Below are 24,575 nucleotides of genomic sequence, written 5' to 3' on the forward strand. Positions count from 1 at the left end.
TTGGTAGTTAAGGCATTTTGTCTTCCACTCTCATAGCTCTCACCAGATGAATCTCAGCTCATTATCTCCAGCCCGACATTTCTCCTGAGCTCTGGGCCACACATTTTTACCTCAGTACTTCATTTGCACATGCTCAAAAAATTGTCTTTCACCAATGGCTGCTCTTTTCTCTGACTTATTTTAACCTAAACATTGACTTTGATCTCTCCTCTTTGCTATATTTCGTATCTAATTAATTTCCATGGTCTGTTAGTTCTGCTATGTGACATATCTTTACTTTCTCTCTCTTCATTTCCATCCTTACTATCATAATCCAAGTCCTCATTACTATTTCCCTAGATTATTACAAGAACTATCTAACTAGTCTTTCTTGCTGCAGATTTGATTCTTAACCCCATTCTCCCATTCTAATCTACAGATTCTGCCAGGTAATCTTTTAAAAGCATCTCTTTCATCATGTCAGTCTCAAGAGCATGCTGTGGCTCTTAGTTGTTTATGTAATAATTAAGTGCTTCCTGCTTGACATGTATGTCCAATCACAGTTTCCATCAGTCTCCTTCAGAACCTATTTTCCAGCCATACAAGTGGTTGTTCCTCAATATATCCTAGCATTTTCATCATGTAAACTTCTCCTACATTGACCTTACAATGTCTCTGACTCAGAATCTTAAGCTATCATAGCTCATAGCTAGTGTTTATTGAGCATGTATAATATTCCAGGTAGTGAACCAGCTGCCTAACCTATATCCTTTTCAGTGATCACCATGGTCCTGTAATGGTAAAGATTACTGCATCGACTGCGTGCTTACATGGTCCAGGCACTGTTCTAGGTATTATTTCACTTAATTCTCACAACAACTCCATAGACAGGTGCTGTTATTATCCTTAGTTTTCAAAGGAGGAGATGAGATATAGAGAGGTGAAGTAGCTTTCACAGGACTATACAGCCAGGAAGTTGCAGATCCAGGATTTGAATGCAAGTAGTAAGGTTCTAGAATCTCCATGCCTTACCATTATGTGGGAGGAAACTGATGCTTGGAGAAGTAGAAAAACTAGCTCATCTGTGCAGGACTTTAGGGGCATTTGTTAATGACCCTGTCTCTGATTCTCTTATTTCCTTTTCTAGACATTCACTTCTCCAGATCCTCCCATGTTTACTGTAAAGTCTAATTCCCATACTAAATCCTTTAATCCCCTAATACAGGGCTCTGCTTTCCTAACTGAACCCTGACACACTCACAGTACTTTCCAGCTCACATATAACTTTCATAGACATGATCTCATTTATTCCAAAGCTTTTCTGAGATTCAAATTATTATTATTTTTTCTTTATGAGTCTTCCTGAAAAAACCCTAAGCCTCTCAAGAGTGAAGATGGTGAAAGAAGAGAGAAATGCTCTTCCTGTAGTGCCCTCAAGTCTTAAGTGAGAAAATAGATACAAAATATAGGAGTCACAGTTCATGCATTTGCCAAAGGAAAGCAATTCTGAACTTTCAGATGCTTTTGCAAGAAAGTAGAGGTTTGCAAGTCTGGAGGACAGCTCCTGGAGACGAAAATAAATTCTACCAGTTTACTGGAGAGTTTTATTTCCTCCATATGTTTGTACATTTTTCTTTCCTTATGTTTGTGATTCATCTCTGGCTCAAGAGATGTGTGGTGCCGGGGGATTGATGGCCGGGAGGGCTGCAGAAATGGTGTGCACCGTTACTGCAGTGATGTGATGCAATTCTTGGCATTTGCACAAATATGAAGTGTTCAGACATTCACAGGGTGGTGGAAGTAGCTCTGGGAACCCTGACTTTTACTGAAATCACCTGATTTTAGGTGAGGCCAGGAGATCACAGAAAAGAAGATTGATAGCAAACTTTTATAACTTTGGGATAGCCTTAGTTATGAGTAAACACTTTCACTACCAATCACAACATTGTTAGCTTTGATGAGGCCTTTGATGAGGCTTTCCAGTGCTTACTGTTCTCCGTCTTCTGCCTTCATGCTCCCTGGAATTTTATTGTCTCCCTCATAGGCTAGTTGAGATGTGGATGAAATAATCTATGTAGAGCATTTGGCACTTCCGCAGCTCCTCCCATGTTTGCTTGGCTCAAATACCTACTAAACTGCCTGCTGCATAACAGACAATTTGCCTATTAGTTGGAAAACCAGAAATAATACCCAGGATGCCTGACTTCTATTCTGGTACCCCTTTTACATTAACTTTTTTTCTTTTAATCAGTTATGTTACATAATGCTTACTCATATATTGCCTTCATATCCCACGTGGCAAAGCAGATACATGTGTTGTAACACCTTATTGGCTAGAGACTGCCTTCCTGGTTCTACTCATTACATTCCAATCATGGCATAGCCTCTAAACTTTCTTTTCCCTTCATAAATCCTCTTTCTTTTTATCCCTCACAGTTTTCCTTAGCAGGTTGACTATTAGTTGTGTCTACTTGATGTGGACACCAGGTGGCGCGGGACATCAGATTTGGAGAGGCAGATGTCTAGGGAACCGGGCTCTGTGCCAGCGCAGGAGGCAGGCTGGCTTTCCTACTCCAGGGATGCTTATCCAGGAGGGAAAGATTGCATGCTGGACACACTAACCTCCAAGAATTCTCCTCTCTCTCTCGTCATTTAGAAAGGAAAGAAATTGTTAATTTTTAAAAATAAGTCAAACTCGAATTTTACAACCAAGTCCACCTCTAAACAAAGCTCTACCACACACTGCTACGGAGTAATCCAAAATTGATAGTTTCTTAATGCTCATGCAGAGCCTTCACTAAGAATGACTTTTCCATTTTCGTAGCAACAGAAAAAGGAGGCAGAACATAAGCTGTAATAAGAAAGGTAGTTACTCAGACAGGGATAAAGAGACTCCAGGGGGAACTGAATTGCAGCCTGGAATGAGAAATATTACCATACTTCATAAATGCTAAGATGTCATTGATTTTAAGTCTCCCTGCTGTTTCATTTGCGGTAAGGAAGAAAATAGTCCTGCCAACTAAATTGAATCGTTGATTGTAAGGCCCAGTCTGATTTCAGAGATATTTAAATGGGAAAAAAAACTTTCTGTCTTTGTATTAATAAGTACGGTAACTCTGAGGAGTGTATTCAGTCAGTTGCCTTCTAGTTGTCTTAGCCTCCCCCTCAACCTATCTCTACCCTGGAGCACCTAAAAGATAGCTTGAAAACAACCAAGTTTACAGGACTTCCAGGAGAATGGTTCTTGTTCTTACTGAGAGTAAATGCAGACTGCTTCCTTCCACTTCTCCTTAGAGAGCTAAATGAACCCCTGTAGTCAATGATGACTCACTGCAGCCACTAGAACAGGGGTTGGCCAACTATGGTCCTTGGACCAAATCTGCCCCAACACCTGTTTTTATACACTGCAGAAGTTAAGAACGGTTTTCACAGATGAACATTTGCAATTAATTTGATAATAGGGAGCATTAACTATGACTCCGATTAAGAGAAATGTTATGCCTTCTAAAAGTATTTAATCTTGTCATTAGTAGACTTGTATTATAAGAAATTATACTCAATTATTATTATTATTATATTTTGAATTTGCCAATAATACGTTTGTGGAAGTTTATTTTACCTCTTGTTACATAAGCAGTTACATAATGTCATCAACATTGCCACTTGGGCTGAAAAGGGTAAAATATTTACTGCCTAGCCCTTTACAGAGAAAGTTTACAGACCCTTACTCTAGATCAAAATGGAAATTATGGGTTAGTCTGTTTCAATCATCAATAAGAGTGCGAAGATACCTGAGCATAAGTCAGGCTGAATAAATCAGCTTGCTGTAAATGGCCAGATCCAATCAATAGATGCATAATAGGAATGTGGCTATTAAGTAATGAGATTTTTGAAAACACTAGATTTCCACATATAAAATTAAAATTATAAAATTCGTGCTATTCTACCCAAAGTAGACACCTAGAGAAATTCAATGGTTATTTTAAAACTCTCAGAATGGTCTTTAAAACTAGTTTATGAACCATTTAATGAAAATCTATTATCCATTTCTATTAGCATTTTTTGAGTATGTGCTAGGTAAAATGAAAGACATGGATGGGGTAAAAGATGAATTACATATTGTAGCTTGAACTTTATAATCATATTTTGTTTTGACCTCAAATAATGTTTACCTGATTTCAATCATTAGATTTAACTTTAAATTACTTTGAAAAAGTTTATAAAATATGCCCTCAATGTTTGAAGATGCAATTCAAACTAAAGATATTGGGCTAGGCATGGTGGCTCATTCCTGTAATTCCAGCATTTTGGGAGGCTGAGGCAGGAGGATTGCTTTAGCTCAGGAGTTCAAGGTTGCAGTAAGCGATGATCATACCACTTCACTCCAGCCTGGGTGATGGAATGAGATCCTGTCTTTAAGCAATGAAAATGAAATCTATTGATATGCTGCAATCACAATAGAGAATTGTAGTAGAGTTTTTAAAATGTCCAGAGCAATGGCACAATTGCACAGCCTCCTAACGTGATTGGGAAGAAATACTCTCTGGAAACTATCTAGCATACACAAGACTAATGTTTTTGATAAAAAGTTCCTTCTGATATTTTATGATCACACTTCATATATTCACATACCACACCAGGCTACGACTTGGCAAGGAACCAACTCCTTGTTTTAGTTGGAGGAAGGGCTATATATAAGGGAGTGGGAAAGTTGAAACAAAACTTTAACTTCTCATAGGGGAATCCCTAGGTGCTCTCCACTTGAAAAATCATACTGCCTCAGAATTAGTGGTCCTGATAATGTTGAATCCCCTCTGCTTGAATCTTGGATTTACAGATGATTTACTTACTGAAATCTGTATCTGATACTGCTTTCCAAGGGTGCTGGACAAATTAATTCTGTCTAATTCAGACTGTATTTCTGAAAACAGGGAGAGAGATTGAGAATGGAGAGAGGGAGTGAAGAACAGAGACACATACACAGAGAGAGAAAGAGACACAGAGACAGAGGAATTGAGAGATACTGAGAGAGAGGTAAAACAATGCAAGACAGCCAGTGTGGTCTGCATCTGCTTAAGAGTTAGGAATTGAATTTAAAGTTGAACAAAGAAAAATGGGAGGACCACTCTACCCTCCTATTTGTCCTATTTATGTAACAATGTAATCATTTATATCTCTATTAATGTAACTTGACCTGACACACTCACTAGACTGATTTTATTTCTTTCAGTAATTTTCTGTTATTGGTTACTTTCAAAACTATGTCTCTGATTGGAACAAAGAGAACTGTATATTCAGGGACCTCTGTAAATTCACTTTTATTAATTATCAGTTAGGATCTTATAGTCAGTGAATTTGGCTTATCATGGCTTTAGCAGAGATGGTAACGTACTTACTGGTCTCTGAAATTCCCGTTTTGGGGGCATGGAGGCAGGGATCTCTAGAAGATTTTCGCCAGGGCCACATCTATAAGAAATATTGGTATATTTATATCAAAATGTACAACTTCCTTTAAGCAACTTTTAAATTACATTTTATTATTTATGTCCTTAAGGCTGTTTGTGCCAATCTTTCCTTTTCTTAAAAAAATCAGTTCATATTAAGTACATTGTTTTACCTCGAAGCTTATGTTAACAGATGAAGAAGGGTTTAGGGAAAGGAGAAGAGTTAGGGTATGTCATCTTTGAACTAAAGAGCATTCCAGAAGGAGAGATGCAGTGCCACCCAGTCTTCCAATGTTTTGGTGAACCATGATGAGATGGATTATTTTCAAGGCTGTCGGGTCTCAAGCCTTCCTTGGATTTTCAGTATGGTAGTGTAATCAAGATGGGGATATAACCTTGCTGAAGCCCTTGCTGTCTCTTCCACCAAAATGGCAAAAGATCACCTTCAGCTTGCTTATAAAACACCCATGTTGAAATAACATTTGTAGTAAAGTCATGAACTCTTCTATACATTGGTCTTTCTTTTGTCTGAAGTGCATTCATGTGAATGTACAAAATCTCACCAGAAGCAGAATTCATGTCATATAGCCCCCTAAAAGAATTTTCTCCTGGGAGGGAACGCTGAGTGTTTTGTTTTGTTGTGTTTTTTACTTGTATTCAAAATATTCTGTGCATAGAGCTGTCTGCAACTGATTATTCACTGAAGACTGCTCTTTGTATGTTTTTAATGTTCATCCAGAAGATTCAGCTCTGGCTCAACAGATAAAGGATTTCATATATTTGCACATTCAAAATATTTTAATTATTACAAAATGAAGAGAGTTGAAATGCCTTTTTAAAATTCAGATGCCTGTCTGTTGTTTTTAAAGTCTTGGATACTTTGCTTTTTTTACTTCTGCATAGGGTCTGCATGATGTGCCCTGTATCCACATGGTGCATATGATAGCAGCCCCTGTGAATGGATAGCAGTGAGTGTAAATATAACTGGGATTACCCCTTGAAGCATCCCTCTGTAATAATGTAAAGAAATATGATTCTAATAGATCTGACACTTCTTAGATAAGGTATTTATGCTTAAATTTGCACGCACAAGCTTCAGGTGACACCTGCAAATGTTAACAGCTGTAAGAGAGATAGGGCTGGAAATACAGTGGTGGTCATGATTGCCAACTTAGAACACAAGATTATAACTTATTCTTTTGCAAACTTTCCATAACCTATCCTATTTAAATGTTTTCTTTAGTATCACTGGGTATGAGAAAGAGCTTCATAGTGCTTTAGGTTTCTTCCTCACTCATATTCTATGGACCACAGAACAGATTTCAATTCAATACTCCAAAACTACTCTGTGTGTGTGTGTGTGTGATCTGTCAACTACATAGAATTTGCAGACACTGTTCTAACTACTTTTGATGTATTAATTTTTAATCCCAACAACCCAATGAGGTATATTTTATATTTTATTTTTTTTCCAAAGGGATAGCTACTAACACCTAGCTCTATACTAGCTAGTAATCATACTAATAGGTAATCATACTACCTATTGGTTTATTCCCTCCAGGTTTCCTATTTTACCTTTGAGCAGAAGTAATCTGGCAAGGGATCTTTGGTTTCACTAAGGGCTATGAGGGGAGACATGGCGATGGTTATCTTGGCATCTCTGAAGTGTCATCTTCTTCCCTGTCTTATTGGCCATGCATACTGGCATGGTGGAGAGTTCCTGGAAGACTTTCACAGAGTCATGGGCCATAGCTAACATGCTGCAAGTCAAGCATAGCATTTTCTTTGATTCTCAAGCATTTTTTATCACACTGTCTATTACAGGGATAACACTACATGGGGGAGATTATATTGTTTTACGAAATATGTTTTATAATATGTTTTATTATTATTTGGATTGAAAAACAATGGAAGTGCAAAGTGTTAGAATTTTGGTGACATAGTAACTGTACATTTTATTGGGCTAGGATCAGTGCTAATGTTTTATGTTTAGAAGTTAGCTATTATTGTTACTTAAATTGTCTAAAGGCTGAAAGTAGTCTTAATGGAGACCTCATCTCCATTCATGTTTATAAGGCAAAAGTAATCTTATTCTTTGAGGTTCATTCGCAGATTTGAAAATCACATAGATTGGTCTTAGAAATCAATTTGCAGTGTTATTGTTTGAATATGGCATATATTGGGTTTTTCAAAGGAAATACGAAATTTTCTTAAACTCATATCAACACCCTCAATCTGCCAGATGGGACGAACTTGATGAAAATCAAACAACTGCTAATTTAGCAAATTGGAAAGGTAAGAGCGGAGATGGAAAATCTGTACTCAGAAGAATTTTTTCTCAGCAGATTTATATTTAAATAAGCCAATCAAATGAGTTGCCTTAAAGGCCACAGTCATAAGCATAATTCACCTCTCTTTGGTTGTTGGAAATTGAGAATGTTTGTTGGAAATTGAGAATGTTTAGTGTTCTGAAGAAATAACTGTCTTTTTCTTTTATAAGATAGTGAATTACATTATCTTTAAAGGAAAATTCTGAAAGTAAGTTTTTTGGTGATTATAAAAACTCTGTGGTTATTAATTCAGCTGAAAACTTTTGAAGTCATTCTCCTCTTACATTTTGGACTTTTAGTTTTAATTCTTTACATTTTGGACTTTTAGTTTTAATTCTTCCCTCCAAAATTTGCTGCTTCTCCTCTTGCCATTATCTTTGGAAAGGCAAATATTTGTCTTTTTCCAATATGAATGAGATCTTGCTTTTTCAATAAAAAAGTAACTGCTGATGGATAAGACAATGAAAATATGCAATTTTTTCCCTCAAGGCATTTAATTCACTTGCCTTTTCATCTTTGAGATTGTCAGTTCTGATAAAATTTTAGTGTAAATCAGCAAAACATTTGGCTTATTAAGAAGGGTCAAACTACACAGAATGCTAGTCTACAGAACTTCAGAGAATCCCTGAGAGAATTCTAAGGTAGTATTTTTGGCTACATTTTATAAGGTGAATGCCCTTGGAAATAGCTGTGAGGATGTTGATCTTTGAAGCTTTAATACCTTAATTTTCTTGTCATTTTATTTCCAACTTTCTTCTGCATTATTTTACCTGGACAAAATTCACCCTTCAGTCAAGACACATTTAGGGTAATAGTTGTCAGGGAATCAACTTGTTTTCAGGAGGTTTTTAAAGCATTTTGATTTTTTCAACTATTCTAAATTGATGTAAAATGGAGAGTTTTCTCTCTAGCATGCAATTTATTAAAATACTATAAATTTGTCAATAAAATGAGGAAGCCTTACCCTCTGTGGTTTTCTTCTTTTAAAGATATCTGACCATTGCTGAAAAGTCCATTGTATGTATTTGTTCATTTGACTATCATTCTAATAGATTATGAGCTACTCAAGGACAAGGGTTGTATCTTAATCACCTTTGTATTCCCAGAGGTAGTGCAGGGCTTGGCACCCAGTGGATAATAAACACATGAAAACAAATGACTGCAAGTTAAGAGATGGTCCTGGATCATGCTTCTAATTCCCAACAAGACTGAACCAAAGGCATCCAAGGGGCATAGTTGTAGCATATCTTATATTTTAAGAGTCTTTAAAGAATGATCAGCAAAATTGTATGCAACATGTAGCATATTTACAAAGTACACTTCCCAAAGTGCTTACATTATCACATCTATCCTAATAATTAAGTGATGTGGTATTGATCCTGGTTGGATACTGAACATAGTAGACACTCAATAAATACCTGCTGAATGAGTGAAGGACTAAAAAATTTAGCAAATGAGAGGTTTAAAACACAAATCAACTGTGATTGACTTAGGTAAGTTAACATAAGAATTTGAACTAAACTCCTAGTTTCCTGAATTGGTAAATATATCATGTTATCTCTTATTTCATCTCTGACTTTACATACTAAGGTGAACACTTCCAGATACTTGTGTTTTAAAGCTTACAACAGCTTAATTTAGGGGAAGGCCAATATGATGTAGTATAAAATTAGAAGTATACAATACTTTTTAAGAATGGACTTTCACATCCTTCACTTGGTGATATAGTTTGGATGTTTGTCCTCTCCACATCTCATGTTGAAGAGTAATCCTCAGTGTTGGAGATGAGGCCTGGTGTGAGGTGTTTCAGTCATGGGGGTGGATCCCTCATGAGGCACCCTTCCTGCAGTAATGAACCCTCACTGTTAGGTCATGTGAGAGCTAGTGGTTTGAAAGAGCCTGGCAGCTCTTTTGTTCTCTCTGTTGCCATGTGGTATGCTGGCTCCCTCATCATCTTCTGCTATGATTGTAAGCTCTGAGGTCCTCACCAGAAGCTGGGCATATATTGGCAACATGTTTCTCATACAGCCTGCAGAACCATGAGCCAAAATAAACCTCTTTTCCTTACAAATTACTCAGCATCACATATTATTTTATAGCAATGCAAAATGGACTAACACACTTGGTTTCCAGGATATGACATTCTGTTGGTTTTTCTCCTACCTGAGTAGCTGAGCCTTCTCAGCCTCTTAAATACCATCTATATGCTGATGACTCCTACATTCACATCTCCAGCGCAGTCCTCCCTCCCAGACCACAGACTTGAGCAATAAATTGCATACTTGACACCTCTACTTCAATGACTCACAGACCTCTTAAATTCACCACATGCAAAACAGAGCTCCTGACTACCCTCCCACAACTTGTGCCACTTACAGCCTTCCCTATTTCAAAGGATCTTCATTGTTTCAGTTACTCAGCCCAAACACTTGGAGACATCCTTGACTCCTCTCTGTATCTCAAACTTAGAGCGTCTATATAATTTACTGTGCAAACAAGGTTATTTCAGAATGAAAGAAACTGCTATAACCAGTTATGACCAGACAGCAACTGAAGCTTGGATTGTTCAGGGCAAAACAAATTCGTGTCTCCCTACTCCTAACCCACATCCAAGCCATCAAGAAATGTTAACTGAACCTTTAGAAATGATCCAAAATCCACCAACTTTTCACCACTACCAACTGTTATAATCTTGCCTTGAGTCACTGTTAGTGTCTCCCCTGGATTCTCCAATAACTTCTTAACTGGCCTTCCTATTTCCACCATTCTCTCATCCTGTCCAAGCTCAGTCCCAGGTTCGTCGTCCTGTATGCCTACACCTCTGTGGTAGGGCTTTTTCAATGTTTCTGCTTCCTCTCTTCTTTGCAACTGTTTTAGAATATTTTGTGTAGGTGCGACAATACCACGAACTGAGTAATCTATAAAGAAAATACTTTTATTTCCTATAGTTCTGGGGGTTAGGGGGCTATATTTGGTGAGGGCCTCCTTCCTATGTCATCCCATGGCAGAAGGCAAATGGGCAAGAGAACATGTACATAAGAGAGAAGGAAAGGGACAAACTCATCCTTTATAAGGAACCTACTCCTGAAATTACTGAAATAACTGATCTACTCCTGCCATAATGGCAACATTCCATTCGTAAGGACAGAGGCTTCATGACATAATCACCTCTTAAAAGTTCCACTTCTCAATACTGTTGTATTGGGGATTATGTTTCCAACAGATGAACTTTAAGACACACTTTCAAACCATAGCATTTCACTTCTGGTCCTCCCCCAAATTTATGTTCTTCTTATGTACAAAATGCATTAAGTCCATCCCAATAGTCCCTAAAATCTTAATTTGTTCTAGCACCAACTTAAAAGTCCAAAGTACAGTCTCATAGGAATCACATGTGGTTGAGCCTCAAAGAACAATTCATCCTGAGGCAAATTACTCTCCATCTGTGAGCCTATGAAATTAAACAAGTTATGTACTTCCAAAATACAATGGTGGGAAAGGCATAGGCTAGACATTCCCTTTCCAAAGGGAAGTAACAGAAAAGAAGAAATGAGAAACAGAGAAACATGTCCCAAGTAATTCCAAAAGCCAACAGGGCTAACAACATTGCATTTTAAGACTCCAGAATAATCTTTGACTCCCTGGGCCAACTTCTGGACACACTGTGTGGGGGTTAGGCATCCAACGCCTCAGGCAGCCCTGCTCCCACAACTTTGCTGGGCTCAGCCCACTCAGTACTCTCACAGGTTGGAGTCTTATGCCTGCAGCTCCTCTAGGCTTGTTTTACACACTGGTAGGTCTACAGTTCTGGAGTCTGAGGAGTGGCTCCATTCCCTCAGCTCCATTAGGCCTAGTGGGGACTCTCGGCAGTGGCCTTCCTCTCATAGCTTCACTAGGCATTGCTCTAATGAGGACTCTCTGTGGTGATTCCACCCTTGTAACAAGCCTTTGCCTGGGCTTGAGGCTGTCCACTACATCCTTTGAAATCCAGAGGAAGCTATGCACCAACAATTCTTGCATTCTGCATATCTGTAGAATTAGCACATGGATGTCACCAAGGCTCACTGCTTGTGCCCTCCAAAGTGGAGGTTTGAGATGAACTTGGGCCTGCTTGGGCCATGTTGGAGAGGCTGAGGAGTGCTACACTAGAATATGGAGAGCAGAGACTGAGGCATCCTTGGGCAGTGAGCCCTAAGATACAGAGGGTACCTCATATGGTTTGGCTGTATCCTCACCCAAATCTCATCTTGAATTCCCAGGTGTGTGGAAGGGACCCAGTGGGAGATGATTGCATCATGGGGTCAGGTCTTTCCTGTGCTGTTCTTGTGATGGTGAATAAATCTCACAAGATCTGATGATTATATAAGGGGGGGTTTCCCTGCACAAGCTCTCTTTGCCTACTGCCATCCATGTAAGATGTGATTTGCTCTTCCTTGCCTTCCATCATGGTGGTGAGTCTTCCTCAGCCACATAGGAACTGTAAGTCCAGTTAAACCTCTTTCCTTTGTAAATTGCCTAGTCTTGGGTATGTCTTTATAAGCAGCATGAAAACGGACTAATACAATACCCTAGGTCTCTCTTTTGACTTATTTTGTTCTCCTAGGGCATAGGCCTTTGCACTCTGAGCCATGGGCACTGGTAATTTTCAAAGGGCCTTCCAGGTTATTCTTCCATTGTTCTGATGAATAGCCCCAGGCTTCATTCTACCCATACTAATCTCTTTATCAAATAGTTGCTTGGCTCCATCTTTGATTTCCTCTTCTGAAAGTGTCCTTAATTTCTTACCACACAGGCAGGCTGAGAAGCCTTCAAATCCCTTGTACTGCTTCTCTTTTCATTATAAATTTTGTCTTTAAATTATTTCTGTCTTCTATTTTACTATATGTAGTTAAAAGAAGTCAACAACTCCTTTGATATTTTCATTAGAAATTTTTTTCCACTGGATATCCTAGTTTATTGCTCTTAAAGTCCCTCTTCCATAAAGGCCTAGGAGACGGACACAATTCTGCAAGTCCTTTGCAACTGTGTAATAAGGATGGCCTTTACTTCAGTTTGTATTACCTTTTTCCTCAGTTCCATCTGAGACCTCATCAGAATGATCTTTGCTATCTATAGTCTATATTTTTATCAACATTCTGTCAAGACCACTTGAGTAATATCTCATAAGATGCAGGGTCTTGCTTCAACTCTTGTCTTCTGAGTCCTCACCAGAAGTTCCCTTAACATTTCATTCACACTTCATTCATGGTGATCTAGACATTCTCTAGCCTACTCCTCCAAATTCTTCTAGCCTCTGTCCATTACCCAATTTCAGAACCACTTTCACATTTGCAGGTATCTGCTATAACAGCCTCACTCTCAGTACCAATTTTCTTTTTTTTCTTTTTTTTTTTTGAGACGGAGTCTTGCTGTGTTGCCCAGGCTGGAGTGCAGTGGCCGGATCTTGGCTCACTGCAAGCTCCGTCTCCTGGGTTCACGCCATTCTCCTGCCTCAGCCTCCCCAGTAGCTGGGACTACAGGCGCCCGCCACCTCGCCCGGCTAGTTTTTTTGTATTTTTTAGTAGAGACGGGGTTTCACCATGTTAGCCAGGATGGTCTCGATCTCCTGACCTCGTGATCCGCCCGTCTTAGCCTCCCAAAGTGCTGGGATTACAGGCTTGAGCCACCGCGCCCGGCCCAGTACCAATTTTCTATCTTAAAATGTTCTCACATCTGCCAGTCATGGTGGGTCACATCTGTAATCCTAGTACTTTGGGAGACTGAGGTGAGAACACCATCTGAGGCTGAGTTTTCAAGACCAGCCAGGGCAACATTGTGAGACCCTATCTCTACAAAAAATTTAAAAATGTTCTCACCTCTGGCAAGGAACTTCTGGATGAATTATTCCATGGCAGACGGTGGAAGGGAAAGAAAGCACGTATTGGGGCAGAGAGGGGAAACTCGTTCTTTATTAGGGACACAAGTCCTGCAACAATTAACCCTCTCCTACAATAATGGCATTAATTCACTCATGAGGGAGAGGCCTTGCGACCTAATCACCTCTTAAAGGCCCCACCTTTCAACACTATTGCATTGAACTCTTTGGGGGACACACTTAAACCATAACAGCAGCCAAACTGTCTTGTATTTGCGGGACATCTTGGGTGGAAGAAAACCCCTGCCCCTCCCCCAGTGGTAGGAGACCTCAGTGGTGTCTTCCCCACTTCTATGTCTTCCCCACAGGTGGAGGGTTTTCTCTCCCCCACCCCCCTTTTTTTTAGAGGCAGGGGCAATGAGTCTTTACATGTGCCTTGTTTGGGGGGTGATGACATTAGGATTCACTGCTCTCCCCAGTGGTTTAAGACTTTTGCTCCATATAGGAGAAGGGACCTGGGAAGGAATTATACCCTCAGGTGGGGCTAATCCCATTCTGCACTACCAGAGTGGGTCCTCTCCAGGCTCCCATCTGTCCGTACTCTTCCTATGGTGGTTTGAGAGAGCCTGCTGGAGTGCAAACTCCTCTGTGTCTAGGGTTCCCAGGGCTCTTTCCTGTCACAGTAGCCCACACTTGGCCTTTAGCAGTGTATTCACATTTTATTTGATTTTGTCTTACCCGGGTGCACCGTGACTGGTGCCTCCTTTGCCTGTGCTCTGCTGTAGGTGTACCAGTTTGTGCATCCCACTCTTGATGGGGCTTGTTTCTAATTGGGATTTGGGTAATTTTGTAGCCTTGCCATTTCAGCTGTCTCTGTTAGAGTGAAAAAAAATGCTTTTTCCAGTTTTGTTATACTCAGGCAGAAGCAGAACTTGGCTCTTGTTTTAATGATGTACCTCTGACCCAAATTTTCTGGAATCTCTTTTTGAGAATTCTCTTCTACATTGAATATCCCTGGTTTGTAGCACGTTTTTACTCTTTAAAAGTGAATTTACTCTTTTAGGATAGTTTGAAGTAATTTTGAAATAAGTTTGATCAATAAATGTGTAAACATGCTGAATACTGTTGCTTTTATTAACCACACACTCACACAAGATGAGGCTATATAGTAGTAATCAGAAAGGACTATAAGAAAGTGTGACTTAGCCCATCCAGGTTTATTTCATCTTGGAATTGCTTTGATCTGATATTGAGACAGCTGCACTGGTTATTTTGAGGAACCATAGAGGCAGGAAAAAAGGGAAAGAAAAGGTGCTGTGTAAGCACTTTATGGGGGAAGCTCCACCCACTATCATCTACATCAACACTGCCAAACATTCACTAAATAATTATAGCAACCTGACTTTAGGCAATTGGACACATGCGTAGCTCCCTCTCTAGAGTATGGTGTGATAGGAAAAATCAACTAAAATTCGAGGATCACCTCTGTTACTTAAAGCTACGCAAATCCCAGCATGTCATTCAACCATCCTGAGTTTAATTTTCCCATCTAAGAAAACAGATGAGCATAGCATTATCCTTGGAGGGTGGCTGTGAGGCTTTATCAAAATAATGTATGGGAAGTGCTTTGTAAAGACCTAATCCAATGTTAGTTGTTAGTGATGAAGTTTTATTATTTTATTTGTGAGAGATCTTTCACTATCATAATTATTAACAATGATGAGTGTTTATTGAGTATTATATTACATTAATCTATGAGATTTGTAAAATTATTTTAATGATTCTGCTTAATAAGTAGAAAAAATTTACTTTTTTGAAAAAGAAAGTATAAGCTTACTCTTCATTGGATAAATCTGGGTCACTAAAAAAATTCCTCTTTAAAAAATATTTTCTTTCACTCCTATATTATTTGTTAATATATTCCCTCTGACACATCGGCCTTAGGTCAGACTTTTATGCAGTTTTATGTTTTCCTGCATTGGGATATCTTTTATAATCAATGTGCATATTACTTTACTACAAGTGATTTTAGAGAATGTGGTAGTTTTATTATATATATTTTATTACACATATTTTTATCATATATAACATATTTTTATTATACAATTTAGTTTTACTTAGCTCTTATATATTGCTGGAATATATGTTTTATACTGATATAAGTTGTTACATATATATTTATTCAGATTGATTTTAATTATCCTAAACACTTTCCATATATAAGCTAATTTAGTCCTCATGACAGCCCTCTGAGGTTGGTAGTAGTATTACTTCTACTTTACAGTTGGGGAAACTGAGGTATAGAGAGATTAAATAATTTGCCCAGGTCCTATGCCTACAGAGTGGAGAAGCTGGGTTTCACAGCTTGCTCTAGACTGTGTGCCTGTAACCAGTATGTAAACTGCCCAGGGGCTTCCCTATAGACAGGGACAAAATACCTTGCCTTACAGAGGAAGATGTGATGGATTACCCAGAATTTCTCTTAGGCTTCCAGTTATAGGCAGGTACCCTTTTTTCTCGCCTGTTTTCAGAATAGATGTTAACAACTGCCCTCATTCTATATGGATACCTTCTACTTTTGTATCCATCACAGGCCTGTTAGTGGGTGTTCAATAGAGGCTCAGTACGTGAATAAAAAGAGACTTCCAGGCAAGGCCTTCCTAACCAAGCCAGGAGTAAAGTCAGATTTTGGCGATAAATTACTGTCATTTTTCTCTTTGTCCCAATCACCAGGGCCCAGGTCCTTCCTGCTCCAGAATGGGTCTCTGTTCGAGCCAGAGGTGAAGGTGTGATGGGGTCAGAAGGAGGTTCTCTCTTTTGATGTTAAATGAGTGGGAAAATAGTGAGTTGGCTCCAATGACAAACTTAGAGGCAAATTTCAAGTCTTGACATTTTTATTATTGAGGGATATTTCAGACTGACAGATAATAAGAGAAGGTAGGTTATGCTGACAAACAGTAATGAGATATTCATTTTTTTTGTTGAGTTTCTAAGTCAGCTTGGAAAACTATTGGCTTATCTCCTTTCAAGCCAACTTGGACATCTGTCACAGATAGAAGAAACATGCTGTGTGATGATGCTGAATGATGCTTCTCCCTTTGGAATGTACTGCCTCATCTTGGAAAATGTCACCAGCTCTTATGCAAATGGCTTCTAATCCCCCTTTTGGCTACATTTTGCAAGTTGTAACTTCAGCTGATGGTGCAGAAATTTTGGTTAGCTCATCTTTAACAAATTTGTTAGCAAATAGAATAATCCTGAATGACTGCCATGATCTTGGACATTGGCATTGACTTAAAAAAATTTCTCTGCAGCACCTAATTATGTCCCAAGAAGGCCTTTTTTTTTCTGTTTTTATTAACGAACTTTAAACTTGAAATAGGCAAGCAGCTACATTCTGTGGAATTTGGCCAGTTATGTTGTATTAATGGAGGCCTGGATGACAAGCAAATGTTCCTTGACTTCTTTCCAGTTGTGGCTTTGTGTAATGGAAAGCCATCATTCAGGATCTTCCCCAAGGCTGCATCATGGTTCACCTGGGATCCTGTACTTTCAAATTGCTGTGAGGTTTCACAGAGATGTTTACAGTGATGATTCACTTGATATTTAATAACATGGTCTGGTGTCCAGTCACATGTTTACAGTGTCTTGAACAAATATTTGGATCAAGGAATGTCCAAAAAGCAATTCTCTAAAATCTGTATTGTGAAGACCTAACAGAACAAAATATCTGTAAAGTGGAACTTTTTTTCATGATGAAGCCATGACTAGGATATAAGTAACATCTTCTCCCTTTTTCTTGGTAAAAGAGGATGCTGGTAATGTGCAAGCTAAGAGATTCATTGAGTTTTAAACTGATTGTCCCTAGCATTAGAAAAAGAACAGCAGTAGAGGCAAACAGCTTATATAAAATGCCCTGTTCATATGAGGGTGAGTATTAGATTTGAAAGAATCATCATCCTTCTGCAAAAGGAGAGAGTTACAAAGGCCTAAGAAGAACATTCCAGCAGACATGGAGGAACTCCTCATTGTGACTGGAAGCCCCTTGGAAATCCTGTTAGATTCGTTGATTTCTGTTGCAAGTATCTGTGTGTACCCAAGCAATGCCCAAGCGTGCCTGGAATGGGGGCCTTCTAAAGGAAATCTCTACTCATCAGATGATTCCCTTTGGGATGCTTCCAGGCCATCTCAGGCCTCTAAGGAGATGCTCTTGTGTCCAGCTCTTCCTCAGCATCTCAGAGGCTTTAAAGTATTTGGATGAACCAAGTAGATCCACATGGCAAATATCTGCTGAAGCACACATCTATACTAATAGGATAACATGAATTACGAATTGTCATTTTAAACCATGCCTGTGATAGAAGAAAATGACTGCAGTTTCAGCATCAAAGTGACAACATGCATTAACCCCCTGGAGTCACTTCATGACCCCTCTGGATGCACCAAGGTGAGTGAAGGTTCCCATGGTCAGGAGGATAAAGAATCAACACCACCACCTGTCACAGTCACTTCAGTAGCTGGTCAACTTTAGCACATTAATTAATGCCTTCTTTCAGGCAGCCATAGGGTTGAATGAAGATCCAGCCTCTCTTTTCTAAGACAAGAACTAGAGAATATCTTCCCACTCAGTTATTCACAAGTAAAGAGGGCATTGGTGGAGAGCAATAGTGAATCCAGATAAACTGGTGCAAATAAAACAATTAAAGAAGCTGGCGCTATTTACAGATCAGCAGTAGGAAGGCTCATCAATCAAAAGTTGTTTTGCTTTGTGGCGCTGAAGAGAATTACAGTTATATAGCTAACACTATAAAAGAAGTTCCAATACTGTCCTAACCTGGTGTAAGATAACAGAATCTCTGTAGTGGACACCATGATTGTAGCCCGAATTTCACTCTCCCCATTGTACTCCAGCCTTAAGGTTTGAGAGCTGACCCCCAGTCAGGGTGAGCTTATCCTCTTTCCCAAAACTAGAAGTTCAGGGCAATGAGACTCAAGGAAAGATTTGCTAGAGGCTTCTGGGAAAGAATATGTTACACTTAAGAGTTTCTGGAAGTGACTTTCTCTCTTGATGAATGTGAACAAAACAGCTGTGGTACTGATTGCTACCAGCAGCATTCCTATGTCCATGAGGAGAACCAGCCTCAGGAGCAAATGACCTCTACGGAAAGACAGTAGATACATGGAAAAAGAACCTGAGTTCTTAATGACAATGCTGGGCACCTGGGTAAATCAATGCTGAGGCACACTGTATTTCTGGACTTCTTAGTACATGTGCCATTGCCTATCCTTGTTTTCAGTTTGAGTTTGATTAATGAATCTCGCTACTAAAAGTATTCTTATATACCCATTGTTTTGGCAGACCTTTACACAAGCACCAAGAGAAATTGTAGATCTCCCTGGTTAGCTCAACAATCAAGGCATGGCCACTCTGCAAAATTTCAATTGTAGTATGTAAGATTTCAGAGAGGGCAGTAGTACACATGGATGAATCACCTAGAGTTTAAGCATGATCTAGTGTTCACTCATAATAAGTGTTTGGTTATAACTAATTTCTGTTGTGTTAGGATAGGTAGTCCAGGAATCAGACCCTACTAGATGGAATTGATGATGAAGAGAGTAGCAGAGGAAGTCTGATGAGATATGACTAGTTTTAAAATACCCTAACAGGCTTACTTTCAAATAGGACTTAGGACAAGATTGTGACTAGCTTGGGGAGGTTTGTATGCAGTACAAGAAAATCTGTACAAATTGGGGAAAAGGGCACCACTTTGAAATTTTTCCATTATGAAATACCACTGAGACATGAGACTCAGTTCACCTCTGTTCTGAGGCAAATAGTACCAAAATGTCATCTAATATTTAGCGGTGACATGAATTTATGTGGTATTTCAGGCTATTTATTGCAAAAATTTATATATTTATATTTTTTCCAAACACTGGGGAGTTTCAGTAAAGGCCTCATTCTCCCCCTTCCTCCCTCTCTCTTCCCACCCTCATTCCCTTTTTTCTCTCACTCTGACTCTAGGTCCTTCTCTTGTTCATCTTTCGAATCCTTGGTTCTTATTCTAGCAACAGCATGGATGTGGGCAATGTGCACTGACATACTTCATCTTCATTTCTTTTTATGTTCATGGGAATTTTCATACCACATTGATCTGATGCTTTCTATAAGTCTATTATAAAATGTTGATTGGATTTTTGGGGTCTTCCTGATACTAGACAGATCTTCTGAAATTCAGTTATTCTTTTTTGGTTTGTTTACAAGATAAAAACCATCTGAGTGTCTGGGGCCCAAGGCCTAAAAACCTCAACAGCAGGGAACTGCAGTAGTCTCCGCTCACCCTGTCATTTTCTTCTTCTTGTCCTTGTTCTTCTTACTATTTTTTTTTCCCCAGCAAAAACTGGTTACTTTGCTTCTATAGCCTATTGAAAGAACTGACTCTTGGTAGTAGGAATGAACCAAAGAATCTTCTGATTGTTTTAAGACAAAAAGCCTTGAATGATTACAGCTAAGACTACAACAAAGTGAAAAGATTTTGCAAAGCCCAGATAAGATAACATTGAAATCAATATCACTAAACATTTTCAGTAATTCCCTCTATCACAAAGCTTTCTGTGAACCTCTCCACTGAAATAAATCCTTTTATCTTTAGTAGCTCTCTCACCTTACCTGTACCTCTCTTCTAAGATTGGCTTCATTCTGGTTGACTGTATAGGCTTTGGGCTGTGTTTTACTCATCTCCATATTCTGGTATAGAGCTATGAGGTACATAGCACATGTTAAGTTAGCACACAACTATAAAGTTTTAGAGGCATTTAGGCCTCACTTACACAATAAATATTTATTGAGTATTTACTCAGTACCAAGCACTGTTCTAGGCACTGGGACATACTGTGATAAGTAGGACTGTCAAAGTCTCTGCTCTCATGGAGCTTTCACTCTAGTAGGAGAGACTGACAATACACAAATAATATGGAATATAATGTTAGGCAGTGAAATGACAATGGAGAAATAAAGAAGGATAAGAGGACAAAGAGGATGGGTGGGATGAAAGTAGAGCACTATATTGTGAGAACTCAGAGATGACAAAGGGCTAAATGAAGCAATGAAAATATCTGAGCACTCTAGGCAGAGGGAATAACATTAGTGGAACAGCAAGAAGGCCAATGTGACCAGCAGGAATGCTCAGAAAGGAGGTTGAGACCAGTGGAACGGGACCATGTGGAATCTTGTAGGCTATGCAGTAGTTTATTTTTAATATGGTGGGAAACCAATGGAGGGTTTGGACAAGCAATGGACAAGAAAAGAAGTTCATTTTTAAAGGATGTCCTGATTATAATATTCAGAATGGATTATAGCGGGACACAAGTGGATGCAATGAAACAGATTTGGACAAAATAACTTCAGTCTAAGTAGGCTAGAGTATAGGTGATGAGGGTGGTTAGCAGTGGTTAGATTCCCGATATAGTTTGGAGTTCAAATTATCAGGGCTTATTTTGAACTATTAAAATTCTCCTAGAATGCATGCACTTTACAGAAGTTACACTGAAGTGAAGGCTGATACTTGACTGCTCAGGCTATAATATAACACAGTGGTTCTCAAATTTCTTGGTTCCAAGACTACACTCAAATGTTATTGAATACCCCAGAGAGTTTTTGTTTATGTGGATTACATCTATGGATAAATATGTATTTTGTAACATATTGGTTGATTCATTTAAAACCAACAATAATAAACTTAATAAACAAATTACATGTTAACAGAAATAACACAATTTTGTGAAAACTATTTTAAAACAAAACATTAGTGAAAATAATGGTACTGCTTTACAGTTTTGCTAATTTCTTTAACATCAGAAGACAGCTGGCTTCTCATTTCCGCTTCTGCATTCAGTCTATTGTGATATAGCATATCACGTAACTTCTGAAAAACTTTGCTGTGCACAGGTAAGATAATTTTAAATCAAGTTTAGTCTAAAGCTGCCTCCCTACATATTTTAAGTTCAGCCTAAAGGCTTCTCTGTACATCATGAACTATCACCTAAATGGAATCATAAGCAGACTGTGGCCTACTGTTGTGCCAATCACTGAATTTTGGCCAATGAAATGTGGCCAACTGTCCAAATGAGGGAAATGCTGAGTTGTAACCAACCCAGCTGTTTCTGCACCTTGCATCCATTTTCTGTAGGTTGCTTTCCTTTTTCCATCCATTCATCTGCTTCTGCCATGTGACTATGCTGGAGTCTCCAAGCCTACTCTGGGTTGGGAGACTGCCTGATTCATGAATTATTCTTTCTCTATTAAACTCTTTTAAATTTAACTTGGATAATTTTTTTTTAAAGCATGAATGAGGGTAAAAAAGGTCAATAACTTATTAGTATTACTATTTTTAGATGCTGACCTCACAGACTCCCTGAAAGGATCTCCATGACCTCTATGGTTCCTTAGACTGCACTTTGAGAACTATTGATGTACAGGGAAAAATGCTCTTGGTGGTAAGATTACAACTCTATATAAAAGAGACAAAAGCATCAGTTCCATGAATTAGAATGATAAAACCATTGTAAAATGTCTTTATCACTTGTAATCATTCAATGCTCTATAGAAAACCAGACCACAGTTTAAAGATTGCTTTACATTAGGGGTCTATAACCTTTTAATTCCAAAAACACTAATAGGGGTAAGCATTAAACAACAAAGATTCTGACATAGGAGAACAAAGCAAGGAAAAAAAAAATCAAAAATAAAAGAAACAGGCCGAGCAAGGTGGCTCACGCCTGTAATCCCAGCACTTTGGGAGGCTGAGGCGGGTGGATCACCTGAGGCCAGAGTTCGAGACCAGCCTGGCCAGCGTGGTGAAACCTCATCTCACTAAAAATACAAAAATTGGCTGGGCATGGTGGTGCATGCCTGTAATCCCAGCTACTCAGGAGGCTGATGCGGGAGAATCACTTGAACCTGGGAAGAGGAGGTTACGGTGAGCTGAGATTGCACCATTGCACTCCAGCCTAGGTGACAGTCTCAGGCTCTGTCAAAGAAAGAAAGAAGAAAGGAAGGAAGGAAGGAAGGAAGGAAGGAAGGAAGGAAGGAAGAAAAAATTAATAAAAGAGACAGAAACAGGCTTATAGACCAATGATAAAGAGGTGACAAAAGAGAAAGGATTTCTGTAGCGGGAGTGGGAGACTAATGATAAAAATTGCCTTTGGATGGCTCAGTGGTTCTCATGTCCATTAGCCATTCTGATCTAACAAGTCAGTTTTGCTCAGGCAGCCTGGTTCTGAACTGTGTGCCCTAAGGCCTTCCCCACAGAGGGGGTCCAAGGAGGAGACCTATACATCTGAAGCCGTATGTTGGTCTAACATTACTCCATAGGTTGCAAAAATAATCACCGCCTAAGCTTTTCCATCTCCAATGCCAACACTTCATTTCTCCAAGTGTAATTCTGGCTTTAATACTATGTCATAAAATCCACCGAAGGTGAGTGTGACCAAATATAACATAACCCAGTGCCCCATTTGCCTGGATCAGAAATCCAGGTAGTATACTCAGAAAACCCCAAAAGTGAGGGAAAAGGGAAAAACTTTATCCTCTCCAAACTAAGCGTCAAGCAAAACTCAGCTTGTCTTTCCAGGAAACACAATGGGTCAGTACATGACATTCAAAACCAAAACTCTACTAACACTCAACTTTTGCCAAAAGGAACCACAGGAATCCACAACATCTTTACATGGCCTTAAATATCAAAGTAATGTGTAAGATATCAGAAAAGGTATTTTTTGTTAATCTCTGTATTTATTTTTTTTATTATTATTATACTTTAAGTTCTAGGGTACATGTGCACAACGTGCAGGTTTGCTAAATATGCGTATATGTGCCATGTTGCTGTGCTGCACCCATTAACTCGTCATTTACATTAGGTATATCTCCTAATGCTAGCCCTCTCACCTCCCCCTACCCCATGACAGACCCTGGTGTGTGATGTTCCCCTTCCTGTGTCCGAGTGTTCTCATTGTTCAATTCCCACCTATGAGTGAGAACATGCAGTGTTTGGATTTCTGTTCTTGTGATAGTTTGCTGAGAACTATGGTTTCCAGCTGCATCCATGTCCCTATAAAGGACATAAACTCATCCTTTCTTATGGCTGCATAGCATTCCATGGTGTATTTGTGCCACATTTTCTTAATCCAGTGTGTCATTGATGGACATTTGGGTTGGTTCCAAGTCTTTGCAATTGTGAATAGTGCTGCAATAAACATACGTGTGCATGGATCTTTACAGCAGCATGATTTATAATCCTTTGGATATACACCCAGCAATGGGATGGGTGGGTCAAATGGTATTTATCCTTGAGGAATCACCACACTGTCTTCCACAGTGGTTGAACTAGTTTACAGTGCCACCAACAGTGTAAAAGTGTTCCTATTTCTCCACATCCTCTCCAACACCTGTTGTATCCTGACTTTTTAATGATTGTCATTCTAACTGGTGTGAGATGGTATCTCACTGTAGTTTTGATTTGCGTTTCTCTGATGGCTAGTGATGATGAGCACTTTTTCATGTGTCTGTTGGCTGCCTAAATGTCTTCTTTTGAGAAATGTCTGTTTATATCCTTTGCCCACTTTTTGATGGGGTTATTTAATTTTTTCTTGTAAATTTTTTTGAGTTCTTTGTAGGTTCTGGATATTAGCCCTTTGTCAGATGAGTAGATTGTAAAAATTTTCTCCCATTCTGTAGGTTGTCTATTCACTCTGATGGTAGTTTTTTTTAGCAGTGCAGAAGTTCTTTAGTTTAATTAGATCTCATTTGTCAATTTTGACTTTCGTTGCCATTGCTTTTGGTGTTTCAGACATGAAGTCCTTGCCCATGCCTATGTCCTGAATGGTATTGCCTAGGTTTTCTTCCAGTGTTTTTATGGTTTTAGGTCTAACATTTAAGTCTCTACTCCATCTTGAATTAATTTTTGTGTA

General features: G+C 39.0%; 1 long non-coding RNA gene across 1 annotated transcript in view; it reads left to right on the forward strand.

Annotated features, from left to right (window-relative positions):
- Positions 1-22,028: 22,028 nt before the first annotated feature.
- LOC108515019 (uncharacterized) overlaps positions 22,029-24,575 on the forward strand; it is a 12,324-nt gene continuing 9,777 nt past the window's right edge. Inside the window, exon 1 of the long non-coding RNA XR_001881412.1 lies at positions 22,029-22,103. This is a non-coding gene — a long non-coding RNA (uncharacterized LOC108515019). The remainder of the gene's footprint in view (positions 22,104-24,575) is intronic.

This window comes from Rhinopithecus bieti, unplaced genomic scaffold (genome assembly GCF_001698545.2).
Source record: "Rhinopithecus bieti isolate Rb0 unplaced genomic scaffold, ASM169854v2 scaffold_34297, whole genome shotgun sequence".
NCBI classification, from domain to species: domain Eukaryota; kingdom Metazoa; phylum Chordata; class Mammalia; order Primates; family Cercopithecidae; genus Rhinopithecus; species Rhinopithecus bieti.